The sequence below is a fragment of the Haliotis rufescens genome, unplaced genomic scaffold (genome assembly GCF_023055435.1).
Source record: "Haliotis rufescens isolate VD_foot unplaced genomic scaffold, xgHalRufe1.0.p SCAF_2, whole genome shotgun sequence".
NCBI classification, from domain to species: Eukaryota; Metazoa; Mollusca; class Gastropoda; order Lepetellida; family Haliotidae; genus Haliotis; species Haliotis rufescens.
The window spans coordinates 49,874,660-49,895,150 of NW_025963890.1; the positions used below are offsets into that span (position 1 = coordinate 49,874,660).

Sequence of the window (20,491 nt, forward strand, 5' to 3'; positions counted from 1 at the left end):
CTCTTGGGCAGGGTCATCTATACACAATATGGTGTGTGGAGTTGACTGAGGCAGTAAATCCTTCATATCACTAGCAAGGTTCTGACTCATCTTGTAACAACAGTCTTTTATCTCAGAACACATGAATATGTACAATAGGTACACAACAAGCAGGGAAGCTGACTACAGTGTGTGCAAGTCAGCAAGCCAGCTTCCTTGTGTCACGGTCCGTGCTCGTGTATAAGCTGACAAACATAGTTATATATAACCCTCCCTGGTGGATATGCTCCTCCACCTGCCGCATCTCCAGGTATACACAATAAACTATCTGAAGCAACACAAACAAATTATTAGCTCAGTAAAGCGGACATGATGTTTTTATTTATATTCACATGACCTTGGAAATAATATCAATGTGTATGCTTTAGGGTTGGGACGGGTAACTCGGGTACTCGGGTCGGGTGGTTCCTGAATATGACCAGGATACCCACAGGACAACCCGGACCCGTGGTTAGTCATGTGATATATTGTTTAATGGCAAAAATTGTTCGCATTTCTTTCTGACTTTATAAAATTGAACAGAAATAAAACTTCAATCAACTTCAGTGTATGCATGACCAGATCGTTTATACAAGTATCTAAAGACATTTTGCCAGGGCTACAGTCAAACTTTTCCCAATCGGACATTTGTACCGATTTCTTGACACCTACAGCGGGTACCCTGGTAGGGTCAGGTAATAGGGGTGTGGGTACCCAGGTAGTAAATTTGGACTCATCCCAGCCCTAGTATGCTTGTCGTGATTCCCATCAGACGAGGTACATCATCTGAGACGTGGATTCTGAGATGACATACATCCCCACAATAGTGTCGTCACGGTGACAGTCCGCCAGGTAACACACATCCTGACAATAGTGTCATCGCAGTGACAGTAAAGCCAGCTGGCTCACTGCTCTCCATATTTCAGGCTGAAATAAATCATTGATGAATAGCATTTTTCAAAAACTTTATTAATAGAACACAAGTCAGATTATTGATCTGAACTCAGGATTAAAACTAGAGTACTTGACTAGCCCTTATTTATGGGGGAGGCCTGACAAGTGACACACCTTTCCAGAACAGATCATGCACATGACCATCTTCTGCAGAAATAGTTTCTAATGCAGCCATTTGTTCTCGTTGTTGTAGAGATCCACTACTTCAGTATCAGGGCTCATGTCAGACTACCTTCCTTTAAACACTTCCTAAACGATGTTCACAGTTAGAATGTTTTAAATTTATTCTGTATTAGGGCTGGGACAGGTAACTACCCAGACCTGTGGTTAGTCACATGATATATTGTTTAATGACAAAAATGATCTAGAACTTTATGGCAACACTACAAGTCACTAATGTTCGCATTTCTTTCTGCCTATGCACCCATTCCTACTCATTTTTCATATGGTTGAATAAGATATAACTTAATTCAACTTCACTGTATGGATGACCAGATTGTTTAATACATGTATCTAAATATGTTTTGCCAGGGCTATGCAAATAATGTTCCCAATCAGACATTTTAAGACGTCTCCATAGACAGCAGGTACCCGGGTATCGTCAGGTACTAAGGGGGTGGGTATCCAGGTAGTCAATTTGGACTCGTCCCAGCCCTATTCTGTATTACTTATCATTCACTTTTGCAAATTTAAGCACAAAAAACAATGTAACTGTGTTAAGATTGAAGTCTGACTCCCAGAGTGAATAAATTAAAAAATTGTGAATAAATTAAAAAATAAATCCAACTCAAGTCTAGAATGACTGGCAAGTCTAGATTGCCTCAGCTACCTGAAATTAAGAATTCTTCTGGGCTCCTTTTGGATTTGACTATTTATTTTATAATTTTATATTTTGAAATATTTGAAATATTTTAAAATAATGATAATTGGAATACAAACAGATCCACTGGTTGGGGAACAAATATAACTGCATTTGAGCAGATACTAGTACCTGGGTACCTGTGGTATATAAATGTATACTAGAATAATAATAACCTTATTCTGGGACAAAATGTTAGTGAAGAAAACCTGGTATGAAACTAAATACAATTGTTAGGTGACACAGAGGTTCTCTATTTCCTCCTGACACTACAGGGATAAGATATCAGCCATTAGCCTTGCCCCAAGGCTGTACTGAAAGAAAAGTCCATGGATGTGTAGTAATTCTATCCTCCTAATAGGCAAGTCTACATATGTGGAGAGTAAAGTCTCTTATAGGGACAACATGTTCTTATTATTTACATAATCTTGAAATTATGATTTTAATTGATAAGTATTGCCTTAGAGTCTTGTGCAAGTCTGAGTACTCAAGTCTGATAGGGACAACATGTTCTTATTACTTACATAATCTAGAATTTATTATTTAAATTGATAAGTATTGCCTCAGAGACTTGTGCAAGTCTAAGTACTCAAGTCTGATAGGGACAACTTGTTCTTATTATTTACATAATCTAGAAATTATGATTTAAATTGATAAGTATTGCCTTAGGGACTTGTGCAAGTCTAATCAGCCATGGGCCGAAGGACTTAGTTACTTCATTATTCCAGTGAATGCAGGAACGTGTATTTCCTAGGATGACCATGCATCAACACCGACACTTGGCAGCCTGCTCTCTGACCACATTCAGCTGACCACCCCTGAATCATATTCGCTCTTCACTGCAGTGAACAGCAAGCATCAAATTGTTTCTGATGGCAAGGGTCAAACCCATTCATTATTTCCACTGATTGATTTGGGGGCCAGGCGTGCTGCACATTTCTGGGATGTGGGGGGTTCTCAACCAAAGCTTTTAAGCTAATCATGAGAATCCGATGTGATCCGACATGTAGTCTCAAGATGCGCTCCAGTGATGGATCATACATGCAGGAAAATGTGCAAGTGTCAGTTAACTGAATCACATTGTCTGACTCATAGAAGAGGGAATCATCTGGACGACTATCAGTCCTCTGTTTGAAAATTACATGTACCTCTCATTGAACTTTCTACACGCATACACACATGCATAAACACAGAAACACACACACAGACACACACATGCACATATATACGCATGCACACAGATAAACGCACATTGCATGCAGTCACACACATACATTCACACAGATATACACACAGAGGGACACACACACATGCACACACACATGCACACACACAGTCACAAATGCACATATGCAGGCACATGCACACACATACACTCACAGACAGACACATGCACACACACACTCACAGACAGACACACAGATATAGACACACTCACTCAGACACATGCATGTACGTACGCACTCACACAAAGACACAGACAGAGACACACATAGATACAGACACAGACACTCACACACACACACACACACACACACACACACACACACACACACACACACACACACACACACACACACACACACACCACCCTTTCCCCTTCTAAAATTTCTGAATTGTAAATTTTCAAAATATTTCATAATTATTTACATTGAATAATTCCAAGTAAACTAAACCTTGAAAAAAACAGACCTTCAGAAAGTTGTAGAGTGAAAAAAACTACATTCTAAACTAAGCCAACATTATCGGTTGTCATGACTTCTGAACAACAGCAGAACAATATGTCTTATATATCCTGCTAAACCAACCATCTGACATCTGTAGCAACTGCCACACACAGCCTCCGATGCTCCCAGAGGTACCGCAGCATCTCCTACATCACACACTTGCCATGTTGTTGTTTATTGTCTCATTTCCATAGCAACACAACATGCACTAGTGAAGGCTAGCCATGCCGATTGTATAATTTTAGTTTTCCTGTTCGCTGGTGTCTGCAATCAGTTGCTGCCAGTGTTGTTCAAGCATTCTTACCAAAACATGTAATTGGGCAATTTAAATCTCCTACAGCCAATGTTTCTATCTTCTGAGAGCAATGAGGGCCAGATACCACGCTCCTGGTGTGATCCAGCTGCCCTGGGGTAGATAGGCCACGCCATTCACAAGATAGGAACAGTACTTACTTGATACTCAGCATCAAGGTTATACTTGATATGTGCCTGTAGTTCCTGCTGAGGTAAGAACGGTTCTCCGTAACTCTGTATAAGATATACCGTATTCAACGTAATAAGCGCCCAGGGCGTCTCAAAGTTAGAAATAAGGGGCTCTTATTACAATATAATTTTGGTGAGAGAAAAAACAGAGTTAAAAGATTGTAAATTTCGTAGTTTATGCTGACAGCCTGAAATGATACAACACAAAAGTATGTGCATACAGTGCCGTAGCCAGCTGGGGGTGCAGGGGGGCTGTTGCCCCCCCTGGATTTTTTATAGAAAACATTTTTCCTTGTGAAAGTTAACTTGAATAAAAAATGAATAATCTTTTTTGCCCCCCCTGTTAAAAAAGGTTAACTACGGCCTTGGCATATCATACACGACAGATATTTTGTCCAGAATTTAATTGCCCATAATTAAGGGTGCACATAACACTGGAGTGCGTATTATACACGAATAAATAAGTCTTGTGTACATTGATCAATCGGAAGGAGTGCTAATTGGGATTGTTCACTAGCCAATATATCAGCAAATATCTCCATGGGCACTTATTACATCGAATACGGTAGGTGTAAATAGTAAAAATGGGTATTGGCAAGCTAAAATGGCACTTTCCCCTGCATTGTTATATATTGTGTATATTAATACAATTTGTGCTCAAATCTCATATTGTTTCCACATTATAATGTAACATTTGTTTTAAAATGACATTGTGAGAATATACCTCCTTTGTAGCTCTGATGTACCTGTGTGTTTTGTAGTCACTATGCTAGACTTGCACAAGTCTATAAGGCAATACTTATTAATGCAAATCATAATTTCTTGATTATGTAAAGTTGACCCTATAAGAGACTGGCATCCGTGGACTGTCCCCATATCCAGACTTGCCTATCATAAAGATAGACTTACTATACACCCATGGACTTATCATTCCGTATAGCCTAGGAGCAAGGCTATCGCTATGCATATATGTCATACTTTGTAGAATATTGCCACTTTTTTTTCATGAAATGTTAGCAAAAAATATTTGATCTTATCTCACACTGTGATACTTGATTACTTCACTGCTCCGACAATTCTAGAATTGATAAAAGTCTATTTTGCCCTAATTTCAAAAGTTTGGGAATATATTCTCAAAGCAAAGACATTACTTAATTTTTACTATAAAAAATACTGATGGATTCACATTTTTATTCGATGGATTTCATTGTATGACGTAAAAGATGTAGAACAATTAATTCCTCACTCACCATAAAGTTTCATCATCTGTTTTGTTACAACTCTAGGCAGTAATGGCAGCTGGAGTTGAGTAGAATACATTAGGCACTCAAGTGCTTAGCAGGGTTCATAGCAAAAAAGGGCAAAACAATAACAAATTATAGAAATGGATGAATACTAAAATGACTCATTCATAAATTGTCATCATTGAGAACTGCTGCATCAATGTCTGTGGTTAGACAACAAAATGTGGGAGGCAGTCGGGTAGCCTAGTGGTTAAAGCGTTCGCTCGTCAAGCCGAAGACCTGGGTTCAATTCCCGACATGGGTACAATGTGTGAAGCCCGTTTCTGGTGTCCCCCGCCGTGATATTGCTGGAATATTGCTAAAAGCGGCGTAAAACCATACTCACTCACTCACTCACTCACTCACTCACTCACTCACTCACTCACTCACTCACTCACTCACTCACTCACAAAATATTGTCTTGTTGAATGTCTGATAGCAGCATGAAACAACAGCATTATTTTTATCCGAGCAATTTTCAGTGTGTAATAAATATTAAAATGTGTTTGAATCATGACACAGCTCCCTTATTTGCTGATGCAAGAGCACACAAACAGGAAGTCAAGCAGCGACATTTAATGAAGATAATTAGCAACCACCAAGGGTCTAAATCCCGCAACAAAATGGCATCTCCGATGTCCTCGCACTGTTCAAACAGCACGATCACAACTGCATGTTTCCGAGGTAATTCACAGCCAAATTATCAGCAAGGCCTCGGCATGGGCAATTGCAGGAGCAGTTGTTTATAACAGTTAGGCAGCCATCACGTGATAAAGTTTTGCTGTAACTGCTGTCTCCTAGTGTCCCAGCAGGAGGTCGTGCTTCACAGGGATTTGTGCACAGGTGGCACTGCAAGGTGAAGTGTTGCTGAATGGCAACTATCTCAGTCAGTCAGTCAGTCAGTCCAAATCAGTCCGTCAGTCAGTCAGTCAGTCAGTCAGTCACACACAGTCAGTCAGTCACACACACAGTCAGTCAGTCATACACAGTCAGTCAGTCAGTCCAAATCAGTCAGTCAGTCAGTCAGTCAGTCAGTCAGTCAGTCACACACAGTCAGTCAGTCAGTCAGTCAGTCACACAGACAGATAGACACACAGACAGACACACACACACACACACAGACAGTCGCTCACTCGCTCACTCACTCACTCACTCACTCAATTTGTGAATGTACAAGATAAGCCAAACATCCCACAGTTTACTGAATTAGAATTGTCTCGAATAAAAAACTGGTTCTCATAAGTCAAAATAAGACTACAATATACATCAAAGTCATTTGATGGGGAAATATTGCAACAATTTTCATAAATCGTGTTCCCCGCAACCGTTTAAACTTTCAAACATATCCATCCTGTAGCAGACTGGCGTGAATCAATGCTAATTACACAAAAACATGAAACAGTTTCAGGTCTCCCAAGACTCTATAAATAAAACTATAAAACACTGCTTAATGTGATAGGAAACTGTATAATACAGGGTAACAAAGTTCAAGCCACTTCCTGGGAAACATCTGACATTTCGTTTAGCTATTGTCTCTGTCCGCCTGGCGTGACCACGATCTCACTGATTCAGTGGGTAGCCACGGACATTGACCACTTATTGATCTGTCCAGCTATGGGCACCATCAAAATGACACACTCATCCCATTTCTTCCACTGTCGGAATGTCCTCCTCATTCAGATCTTGTTGCAGTTAGTTGCTATGGCGATGACCCGAGTTGAACTCTGTGGCTCGTTTACTGTGAGTGATGAATGGAAGGGAATGATGGAAAGAGGGAATTTCATGGATGAATGACCAATCCAGACAGTTCAGATTCCCCAAGTGTCTGTTTAGCTGTTACTCAGGCTCTTCAGAGAGTTTAGACACCAGGAGGAAAATGACCTGCTTGTACCTAATGATTAGGTTATCATCCATACTTCCAGTTAATTGTGATTAGGTTGTATATCAGACTTGAGAAATGACTGCCAAATAAACAAATTAGGAAATGGTGAATATAATCAAGTAATCCCACCCACAGATAAGGATCTATAGTTATATGTGCTTAATTGATACTGAAAAACTCAATTGAAAAAAATAATTCTGTTCATCAGTTTCAGAATGGGTTTCTGAAAATATCTGACTAAAACCCAGGGTCCAACGATAGTTTGTACACATCAACTAGAGTACAATACCCTCGGACACATCAACTAGAGTACAATGCCATCGTACACATCAACTAGAGTACAATGCCATCATACACATCAACTAGAGTACAATGCCATCGTACACATCAACTAGAGTACAATGCCATCGTACACATCAACTAGAGTACAATACCATCATACACATCAACTAGAGTACAATACCATCAGCTAGATTACAATACCATCATACATCAACTAGAGTACAATACCATCAGCTAGGTTACAATACCATCATACATCAACTAGAGTACAATACCATCAGCTAGATTACAATACCATCATACATCAACTAGAGTACAATACCATTTAAAACACCAGTGACTCAGCATGATACTTGAAGCACGGTTCTTGTTAAACACCAAAATAAATCTTTGAATCAGAAGGATATGTCCCGTTTTTAAATTCCTATGGCAAGAAATATGACAAGTCCTTAGCTGCGCAAACACGATAACTGAGAAGCTAGAGTGGATTGTGACTGTCCCCATTCTGTACGTGCACGGTAACGGAGATGTGCAAACAGCGTTGTAGCATGGCACATACCAGGGTCAAAGTATCAATACGATCTATGCGATCGGCTGATTTGAATTATGTAATACTGCTGTGTTTGATCAAACACATGACATTTGCACACACTGACTGACTTGCCTGGAACCCGCTAAGACAATCTGACCGTGTTTGTGTTCACCTTCCAGTGACATGTGCGCGAGTGACACAAAATGGTTGAATGGCGAGGGAACAAAACAGGTCTGACTGGGTCCGCAGATATTTCTGCCACCATAGTGCTCGTGTAGTTTAAAGGTCCATTGGAAACTTGATTTGAAGTGTAAATATAGATCTTATTCAGAAAGGTTATATATCAAATGTGATACTGGTAAGCTAAGGGATGATGATGATGCTGATGATGATGATGATGATGATGATGACGATGACGATGATGGTATTTTTTGAGTTTGCCAAATAAAGATCAGGAACCAAATGTGAATGTGGTGGGGGTGGTATACTGCTCTTGCTGCTGCTGCTGCTGCTGCTGCTGCTGCTGATGATGATGATGATGATGATATTTTTCGTTTGCCAAATGAAGATAAGGAACCAAATGGTAATTTCTTTACATCAAAGATATTGAAGGCTCCAAGGTTAACAATAGCTAACAAATTATAGGCTCTGATATGATGGCAATGATGACCTATTCTTCTTCTTGTCACAACTGATTAACCAAACATACACAGAACCCTGTCTGGTGTATCACATAGATTAAAGAGAAAGAAACACAATGTAACCCACAATCAAGCATCCAACAACAGATTGAAGATGGAGTGATGCCCCCAGACATATCTCTTCCCCTACAATACCCCGTCTGTTATCTGCAAGGTGACCAAAGGTGACACGAAGGTCATGGCCATAATGTGAACTGCCGAACAATCCTCCTGTAATGTAGAACATTTTCCTAGCTATGTCTTTATGGATATGTTCTGACAATAACTGTCTGTTTTATCCATTAGATGTACATGACTAGTCACGCCTCATTGATTCTGCCATGGTCCGGCTGCCACAGATTGTATGCATATGCTGGATGTGTGGTATAGGGACAATATCGATCACACAATTGCCGACTGTGCAAAAACAATCTCATTCTATTCATGTTACTTGCAATAACAACGCTTCTGTTGTTGTTCACAAGTTGACATATTTTTCTCCTTCCTGTGAAAATATCTCACAAATAATGCATCATTCATGTAATCATAACAATGTATGCATTGGTCAATTCATGTTTGTAAAATAGAGAAGAAAACAAATACTACCATATAAGGACAGAATGCCATATATGGTGGGAGTATTACGAAATGCAACTGTAAAGGGTATATGGAAGGGCAGGATATATTTGCATCTATCAAAGACAATGGAGGTAGCAGCATTTAAATGATGAAACATGTCTGCACTCTCCAATACACACGCGACATGAATCACGAACTGAATATATTATATCAGTGTCCATATTCAACCATAACACTGACCTGGCTGCTTCATGAAATCAAAAAGTTGCGTTCTAACAGCAGTGCTTCCAGGGCTGCATTCCACAAAGTGATCTTAGTGCTAAGACAATCATAACTCCCATGCTTCAACTTACGACAATCGTAGCATTAAGATTTCTTTGTGGAACAGGGTCCCATTCCACAAAGCAATCTTAGTGCTAAGATGATCATAACTCCCATACTTCGACATAAACTTATGACAATCATAGCACTAAGATTTCTTTGTGGAACAGAGTCCCATTCCATAAAGCGATCTTATTGTTAAGATGATCGTAACTATTATTGCTAAAAGCGGCGTAAAAACATACTCACTCACTCACACTTGCACTAGACAATAATTTGTTTCATTAAAAAAATACCTCATTGTTAACAGTTCAAAAACATCCTATTTAGACTTATGGAAAATCATATCTGATTTTTGTCTGAGATTATTGAAAGCCAGTTGGGTTCAGTTCAGTTCCCTTCTACAGTGTACCTTCAATATTGTATTGCTCATAAATCATGGACAAAGATGAACATGGGTCATCGACCTACAACCAACAAAGAAAGTAATGTTCAAATATGTTCTGTTTGGTTTATTCATATGCTTGACGTGAGCCTTCTACATCTCTGTCCTGTGTTTATAGAGACAGGTAAACATCAGGTTTATCTGCCCATGTTCACATTACAAAGCCTTTCTGCATCTTATTAGTGCATCACACCAGTGCATCACAACAGTATATCGATCTTCTCGCTGTATCACATCACATCCATGCATGTCACTACTGCATCACATCGGTTTGTCTGTCAAAATCAGTGTACATCAAACCAGTGCATCACACCAGTGTATCAAACCAGTGCATCACATCAGTGCATCACACCAGTTAATCACACCAGTGCATCACATCATTGCATCACACCAGTGCATCACATCAGTGCATCACACCAGTGCATCACATAAGTGCATCACATCAGTGCATCACACCAGTGCATCACATCATTCCATTACACCAATGGATTTTATCAGAGCATAAGATGATTACATCATATTTAAAAAAAATGAATTTCTAGTCTAGCACTGTTCCAATAGGCTACTGGCAGTTTGAATCTGCTTGTCATTTCCATCACCAAACTCCAAATAACCTGTCTCATTGAATCTAAAAAAGCGGAAAAAAATGAAAAGGTCAACAACATGTGTCAAAAGCTGAGCAAAAACGTGGATGTGTTATTGAAATTGTGTGAAGTAATCGTCACGCTTCATCTCACCCGGCATTGACAGTAGTTGGTGCTGTTCAGACTTGAACTAGCAGGCAGACAGAGCATTATTCAATAACCTTACATAGTTCAGCCTTTAGCCCAGCCAGTGTGGGAGACACAAGTGTTATGGGGGAGACTCCGCTATAGAGAGACTCCAGACATGACTGCCAGCATTCATCACAGAAATGAGATCATGTCACTCAAGTATTGCATAGAAATTAGTGACATTTCTGAGTTGGATTACCTTTTATTAGGTGTTTTGGCTGTCACAGCGTTCACTGTATCACTGACTACTGGGGAAGTCAAGAGTATGTTGGACGCCTTCTCCAAACTATATTCTGCTACCTCAGATGAAGATGATCAAATCTGGACCAGACACACCAATGATTGATATTATGAGCAAGGAATCTTGATGTCAGGGTTTAAAAATATGAAATCAACAAGTCATCAAGACCAGACATCTGGTTCATAAAGCCACCTTTTTATACAAGCACAGGTTACTGGAAAGCTATTCTTACCCAAAACCCCACTGAGGACAGGGTTGCTTGGGCCATGTACAGACTCAGCCAGTATTTGATTGGGCCACAAACAGGGTAGCCAGTATTTGACTGGGCCACAAACAGGGTAGCCAGTATTTGACTGGGCCACAAACAGGGTAGCCAGTATTTGACAGGGCCTGGACAAATAGTCCAAGAACCATTAGCTGACTGATTTAACAAAAACTTAACAGAACCTGTCCTGTGATTGTCCAATGCAAAGTAATATCATGAGCACAGATCCACGCAATTGGGATCGATGACGTGCATCAACCAAGTCAGCGAGCCTGACCACCCGATCCCATTAGTCGCCTCTTACGACAAGCATAATCGCCTTTCACTACAAGTATGGGTTGCTGAAGACCTATTCCACCCTGGATCTTCAAGGGTCTAAAGCCTGTATGTGACATTAATGTATGGATGTGTAAATAGGAACTCACTTATCTCCATACAACATGCTACAGGTTGCTGTGGCTGAATCAGGCTCACTCATGGTAATACGGATTTATTCCATGTATCATAAGGGATAATAGGCACTTTGTGTCCTTGGTCGCCATGCCCTATCTTAGGTCATTATGACCTATTGTGTGTAAACATTATGTTATATATATCACCAACCTGTCGACATGACTGAAATGTTAGAGCTGGTCTTTCATACATACATGTGTGAGGCCTGGACTGAAGCAGCAGGGAGGGGTACTAAGACACAGGACAGACTTCAAGGAGGGTCACTAAGACACAGGACAGACTTCAAGGAGGGTCACTAAGACACAAGACAGACTTCAAGGAGGGTCACTAAGACACAGGACAGACTTCAAGGAGGGTCATCAGGAAAGAATTATAAAGTGGAGGAGATGTGGTTGAGGAGGGCAGGGTTGAAAAACCAGAACAGTGAATAACACATTATAAACCTACTGGCTGTTTGTGTAACTTGATATGGAGTTTTTGAAATTGTGGTAACACCTCGCAGGAGGGCTTACAATCGGTATATAAGTTGGACAAACCATGTCTCAAAGGGATTACTAGAGATTGTAAACCCTCACATGAGGGAACGTTCCCTCATGTTATTGTTAACAATCTCTAGTAATCCCTCGGAGACATGGTTTCTCCTACACTTATAACATCACTACTAGGGCTGCAAAAAATAACTATGAGGCAAATACAAGACATATCATGAATATAGGGTATCAAATACGAATATTTATTCACGAATACAAATCAGCACTTGATGTATTATTTATTATGTTCAATGAAAAATACAGTGATCGCTCGCTACAATGCTGCCGTTGGTGTCCAAATAATTGATTATCGTTTTGGATATTCAGCCATTTAACCGAGGTGGAGTTGGAGATGACCCACTCAACAGACTACATGGCTTATTCATATTTCATTTAGCATATCTTGCTTTGATAAATAACAGACGTCAAGTCAAAAACACTCTGTTTAATTTTTGGTTGTATATATTCGATGCTAGTGACCACGCATAACGATGCAATTCATGAAGGGATCATAGTTCAGTTCACCGAATACACGAGTGAATCATAACGGCTCGAGTCAATACTATTCGTGGGATATTCACGCTAAGCTGCCTTGATATGCATTTGGACAGTTATCACATACGCTGCAGATGTTATACAGATTGTTTTTCAACAGTGCATGTCAGTGTCTTGCAGGATAGGGCAACACAAACATGGAGGAATTCAATATGAATTAATGGCTTTTATCCATCAGAAGTGAGATCTTTAAGGCTAGAGTTCCACATACAATGTTTGACTGGTTTGTCTTTTGGACCAGTATACTTAAGCTGTAGACAGGCAGCATATCATGACTGTCCAGATGCCACCTGACAGTTGTGTTGTTGGAAGGATCCCCAAATACTGCTGGATGTCACTGTCCAGGGGGAGAGACCCTTGTGGGTCCTGTACAGTCATCTTGGGGGTAGCAGTACATTGCAGCCTTCAAACATGACTCACGGGCTTGCTGGGTGCAGCTGTGGCTGCCTGGAGCTGTCACTGGATGGCTGCATAGGGTGCATCCGGACAGGGTGTCAGGGTAGTTAGTGGGGTACATGGGATCAGGGTGTGGGGTGCTTGGGATCAGGGTGTGGGGTGCTTGGGATCAGGGTGTGGGGTGCTTGGGATCAGGGTGTGGGGTGCTTGAATCAGGGTGTGGGGTGCTTGGGATCAGGGTGTGGGGTGCTTGGGATTAGGGTGTGGGGTACACGGGATCAGGGTGTGGGGTGCTTGAATCAGGGTGTGGGGTGCTTGGGATCAGGGTGTGGGGTGCTTGGGATTAGGGTGTGGGGTACACGGGATCAGGGTGTGGGGTGCTTGGGATCTGGGTGTTGGACACTTGGGATCAGGGTGTGGGGTGCTTGAATCAGGGTGTGGGGTGCGTGGGATCAGGGTGTGGGGTGCTTGGGATTAGGGTGTGGGGTACACGGGATCAGGGTGTGGGGTGCTTGGGATCTGGGTGTTGGACACTTGGGATCAGGGTGTGGGGTGCTTGGGATCAGGGTGTGGGGTACTTGGGATCAGGGTGTGGGGTGCTTGAATCAGGGTGTGGGGTGCTTGGGATCAGGGTGTGGGGTGCTTGGGATTAGGGTGTGGGGTACACGGGATCAGGGTGTGGGGTACTTGGGATCAGGGTGTTGGACACTTGGAATCAGGGTGTGGGGTACTTGGAATCAGGGTGTGGGGTGCTTGAATCAGGGTGTGGGGTGCTTGGGATCAGGGTGTTGGGTACTTTGAATCAGGGTGTGGGGTGCTTGAATCAGGGTGTGGGGTGCTTGGGATCAGGGTGTGAAGTACTTGGGATCAGGGTGTGGGGTACTTGGGATCAGGGTGTGGGGTACTTGGGATCAGGGTGTGAGGTACTTGGGATCAGGGTGTGGGGTACTTGGGATCAGGGTGTAGGGTACTTGGGATCAGGGTGTAGGGTACTTGGGATCAGGGTGTGAGGTACTTGGGATCAGGGTGTGGGGTACTTGGGATCAGGGTGTGGGGTACTTGGGATCAGGGTGTGGGGTACTTGGGATCAGGGTGTGGAGTGCTTGGGATCAGGGTGTGGGGTGCTTGAATCAGGGTGTGGAGTGCTTGAATCAGGGTGTGGGGTGCTTGGGATCAGGGTGGTGGGACACTTGGGATCAGGGTGTGGGGTGCTTAGTGGGGTGCTTGGATCAGGGCATAGGGTGCTTGGATCAGGGCATGGGGTGCTTGGTACAGTTATTATCACTGAGTAATCTCCACTCACAGTCTTGTGACAGAAGCCATGGTTTTACAATGAATAAAGTTTCATTCATGGAGTAAGAAATTTGAATTGATAATTATACCTGCCATGACAGTAAAGGCTTATCTGCATAAATGTCAACCCAAATATATTCAATGAGTGAAATGTATATCAGCCAGGGTCCAGGGGTGAAGCTTCGGTGGGGGTTAAATTAGGGTGGCGACACCCTCCATCCAAAAATGATTTAAAACATTTTGCCCAGAATTTTTTAGCCCTCAGGTTGAAAGTATTTTTTGTATATTGTCTTAAAACCAAGATAATGAGCAAAGCGCTATAGCAACTGTGATGAACACAAAATTAAAGCACGATGCTTTTAAACATTGTTTTGTGCGAATGGGAGTGAGGTTACAGTGGCATTTCATGAGTGAGTGAGTTTTGTTGAAAAAGCACGAACTTCACACGAAATGCATAAGAGTTGACAGGTATGGATCATCTTCTGCAAAGACCCTTGTTATCCACTGTAACCAAAGTGATCCTTTACCTCCAGCAAGATAGACATGCATCAGTGATTCAAGAATCTCACAAGATGAACGATCAATTGCAATTTCAAGCTTCAAATTATGTTTTGCACACCCCGATATAACACAATTTCTGATGAAGAAGCCCATGTTCTTGAGAAGGGTCTTGCACCAGTGAACTTTCACGTAAGACAATACCCCAGAATCAATGTTCAGATATTTAAGAGGGAAGTTCCTATAATGAGGTCAGTGTCATGTCTCCATAACTTCATGCTATAAAGAGGAAGTGCTATTTCCTTTCAATCTTGCAGCACACCTGCGGAAGGGCAATGTTCGCCTGCATTTGATTACAGGTAGATCTGCATACACATATGCCTTCCATGTATTCTAAACCCCAGAAATAAACTTTTTTTTCAGAGTAATATGAACTCTGGCTAAAACAGGCTCTTAACACCATAGTGACATGTGACATTTCCCTTTATCATGACCATATGACTCACAGGTGAAAGGTCACAGGTCAGGGGTCACAGTGTTCAAAGGTACATGTATACAGCATTGAACCGTTTAACAACTGTGCAAAGAAATGGGATCATGCATGCAAGGTCTTAAGAAATATTACGTTTTGAAAAAAAACATACCCTGCGACATAAACATGTAATATAAGATTCAAATTTAGTGTTTATGAGTTTGTATAAATGTTTGTAAGTTGGCATACAAACTTAGCTATCACATATTGAATACATTCCAAAAATAACTTCACTGACAGTGTGACAGTGATGGTATGTGATGTATAAATATAGAGCATTTAGCTCGACCAACATCCACTACAAATTAAACAGTAAAATCGGCTACGCAGCAACTTTAATTAGCTCAGCTTCAGTGAGAAATCTACCTATCTGGTTTACCTATAGAAAGTAACGAGCAGGTGACACAAGCCCCTCCTATGACCTGGTTTGTGTGGGAGTGGGGACGCTAAAAGATTTCACCGACGGCGGGGTATTGTACACCTACACACTTCACTACACAGATAGTGGGACTTTGTGTGAGCCTTGGGGATGGACAACTCGTCTAGTATTTGATCAGTGAATAGTACTTGCTGAGCTCACACTTCTCAGGTAGGTCAATTTAATCATCCACTGACCACTGTATTGACCTGTACGATGAGGAGGATGATACGTTTGGGAAGGGGTTCTGCAGAGAGTGCGACATACATGGAAATAGGGGCACTCCAGCCGACAATATTATGCAGGGGCACTTGCTAGAGATATGTATAGGCTATGGCTGTGTTTGGAAAGGTGTTGGGTGATAATTGTATGTTTGTATGGCAAGGGAGGATCTCTTCAGCGCTTTATGAGCTGTAAAAAGGTATATTAGCTGCACAGATTAATGGTTTAGTGGGCTAAAAAGTACATGACATGTGTAAATCATCTCGCTGGCTTGGAGAGGAAATGTTGAAGCTAATGAACATCTGAGCTTTGGATGTGGATGAATGAAATTGAATGGATTGAATATTAAATAAATAAATAAATAAATAAATAAATAAATAAATAAATAAATAAATAAATAAATAAATAAATAAATAAATAAATAAATAAATAAATAAATAAATAAATAGAAAGGTTTATTTTTTATATGAGTTCATACTAAATTTTATTAATAGAGATGAATGAAATTGGATGGATTGAATAAATAAATAAATAAATAAATAAATAAATAAATAAATAAATAAATAAATAAATAAATAAATAAATAAATAAATAAATAAATAAATAAATAAATAAATAAATAAATAAATAAATAAATAAATAAATAAATAATAAATAAATAAATAAATAAAAAAAATTTAAAAAATAAATAAATAAAAAAATAAAAAAATAATAGGTATATTTTTTATATGAGTTCATACTAAATTTTATTAATATGCAAAATGTAAAAGATAATGTGCTTTAGAGAGTAATCTGTAGCTGACACTGCCGTCACGTGCTGTAGAGAGTAATCTGTAGCTAACACTGCCTTCATGTACATGTGCTTCCTACCTAGTGATGCAGGAGCACACAGCATGCATAGTCACATAACGTCCCGTCTGTGCAGCATGTGCAACAGAAGCCCTACATGCGTGCCACGCCCACTATCGGAATGTACACTTTCCTGAGTGACTCAGGCCCATTATCTGGGCATAGCTAGGATTGTCCGTCTAGAGATGTCTTAAGGCGAATATGATCAGTTATCTGCCCAGGACACGTCCGGTGATGACAATATGTGTGACATATATATCTCCCAATAGCACAGACATAGGAATAGCTTAAAGACTCAGCTATAATACCATCCTCTAGATCTACATAACACCTGGTTTCTTGGTTACATATTTCTTTCATATTCACAAATAAAAACAAAATGGACTAAAACACCAACAAGTTGTCAGAGCTGCTGAGTGGCTAGCTCAATGGATGGTGTGTTTGCTTGCCACACATAGACCCAGGTTCAAATCCCAACAGTGATGTAACATGTCTACAGCAACCGTAACCCACCCTCCAAAATGTCGGATTGGGAACATTTTTAGCATAGCCCTGGCAAAATGTATTTAAATACATGTATTAAACAATCTGGTCATCAGTGAAGTTGAATTAAGTTATGTCTTTATTCAACAATATGAAAAATGAGAAGGAATGGGTGCACAGTCAGAAAGAAATGCAAACATTAGTGACTTTAGTGTAACCATAGACTATTAGATAATTTTTGTCATTAAACAATATATCACGTGACTAGCCACGGGTCCGGGTAGTCCTGTGGGTACCCGGGTCCTTCTCAGTACCCACCTGGGACGGATAACTCGGGTACCCGGGTCAGGTGGGTACTGAGTAGGACCCGGGTACCCGAGTTATCAATCCCAGCCCTACATGATATACAACTGTATGGAATGTACCATGCTAGCTTGTGGCAAATATTTCAGCCTGTGCAACATGTGATAAGCTGTAGTAAACACTGTTTGTAGTGACCTGACCTGCTACAGACTTCGTCCTATTATTAACATAGCAAATCATGACACACTACATCACATGGCTCCACTATGAAACATGATCTATGATCTTTTTGATGAAAAAACATTCAACTAATTATAACATGCAGTATTTCTATCTAATGGCCCAACACACCTGCATCAGCACCCAATCAGTTCATTCATGATCAACACACAAAACAGGAGGAGATTCTTTAGTTTCAATACACAGGTAATTTAATTTCAAACCACCACTTGTGACCTCATACCTGTATTGTGGCCCAAATTTGTTGTGCGTTGAAGACAAATAAGCAAACCTGTAACATAATTGCACAATATGAGTGGTGGCAGGCATAGTAAAACCTGGCCATGTGGTCATGAATATTCATGACACTGTCACAGCATACATGCGTCTAGACAGAACAGCTTTGTGACATAGGGTTGTTCCAATTGATCGCAGTATCGGTGTATTGCAAAATGTACAAGGGCCTACACATTCCCGAGGCAAGCGTGTCCACGAGCCTATATCAAAGCCTAGTTTCTACCCTTGTCACATCAAGGCCACTTTTCTTGGCTCGACATTGGTGCCACCTCACATAGATCACAAGTTTTGTCCCTTGTAATGAAATGCAATATCCAATCAGATCGAGGTTCTTATCTCGTATAGCTTCACAAAAATGGCGACTACCATAGGCTACAACTTAGTCGATCAGATAACGAAAAGATTCGCGATTTGATCCCTGACACAAAAACATAGGCAATCGTTGAGGGGGTTTAAAGATGAAAAAGTTAATTCATGTCAACAAAGACAAACATCTACAAGAGTGGTCGGGTAGCCTAGCGGTTAAAACATTCGCTCGTCATGCCAAAGTTGCGGGTTTGAATCCTAAAATGAGTACAATGTGTAAAGCCAATTTCTGGTGTCCCTCGCCGTGATATTGCTAAGAGCAGCGTAAAACCACACTCACTCACTCAAACATTATAAATATTTAAAAATAAGAGACAAATCGTGTCTTGATTAAGTTGAAATAACGCAAACAATTACTTCAGAATCTACAAGGATTTATGATAAAACTCCCAGACAGTTGGGCAGAGGGAGGAAAATTTCACGCAGCCAGACAGGAAATTTACCAGCCAAAGGCAGGCAAGCAGGTACTAATTTCGGAGACCAGTACATCCTGACATGGCTAAGGGACACAACTCAGCACAGCAAGTCACAGCACTTCAGACCACAGGGCCACATATTCCCCCTAAGCTGAAAATGAAGCAAGTTACATAATGGTAAATACAGATAAATGATCACCTGCATCCCGACAACCCGACAATCCATAATGCCCCCTCACATTTCCTGCACTGAGTCAGGAAGCTCTGGGGCCATCTTCCTGTAATTTGACCAATCAGTGTTGTAATAACACACAAGTCGATTCTTGATTGAGTAAATTGTCTTGAAGCGTATCTCTTTATCTGCTTATCCTTCACCCTGTGCTACTGTTGGAGGGAGGGTGACATCCTGTCATTATTTTAGGGGGGCATTGGAGGGGCGGGGGTGGGGGATAATGTCAGGACTATACAGGCACTGGTTGCTGCTGTTGACTGTGATACACTGGCTTCTGGTACAGATATCTCTGCATGTTCCTAACATATGAAGGACGAAGGTGTTATGAAATATTCAGAATCTTTTTAAAAAATGTGGCCATGCACATATCATTCATGAACTTGCATCTCATAAGACGTAAGACAAAAACTAAGCTCATATCTCAAAACTTTGTTAAATTAAAATTTGAAACTGGTAGATATACAAAAAAAATCAATTACAACAACATCTTTACACCACATGTAAAGTTTTAGAGGATGAGCAATGCTATGCAATGTCTTGTACCAAATATAATCAAGAAAAAGAATAATTTCTCCAGATATTCTGCAATCATGATCAAGAATTTGGTACACTTTGTGAAAAGGAACAGTTCTTAATTCTTACCAACAGCTGCTCAGAAACAATTCCCAAAATATGTTATCATATCTACAAAGTTAAATAAAGTTTCATTATTGTTTAATAAGCATTAAGTTCCAGTACATGAGCACAATATTGTGCAATTCTCCTACTGTTTCCATATAATTATATTACATTATATTTGTTTTAAAATCACATTGTTAAAATGTAACTCATATGTATCTGGAACATATCTGTGTGTTTTGTATTAGCTATGCATGTATTTTGTAGAGTTTGTACAATATTGCCACCGTTTCTTCATGTACTGTTAGACCGCCTCCGTGGTCTAATGGTAGAGCGTCCGCCCGGAGAGCGGGAGGTCAGGGGTTCGAACCCCAGCCGCGTCATACCAAAAGACGTTAAAAGATGGTACTTGTTGTTACCCTGTCTGGCGCTCGGCATTAAGGGGCTTCTACAAGGACTGGTTGGCTCGGAGTGCATGCACGTGTGT

General features: G+C 40.7%; 1 protein-coding gene across 5 annotated transcripts in view; it reads left to right on the forward strand.

Moving 5' to 3' along the window:
• Window positions 1-20,491, forward strand: part of LOC124146304 (band 4.1-like protein 3) — a 93,909-nt gene that overhangs the window by 33,976 nt on the left and 39,442 nt on the right. The window contains exon 1 of one of the 5 annotated variants that reach the window (XM_046516543.2): window positions 16,000-16,170. The exons of the other annotated variants lie outside the window; for them this stretch is intronic. The gene's annotated coding sequence lies outside the window, so the exon portion shown is untranslated. Of the gene's footprint in view, window positions 1-15,999; window positions 16,171-20,491 lie in introns of those variants that run through there. 5 annotated transcript variants of the gene reach the window in all.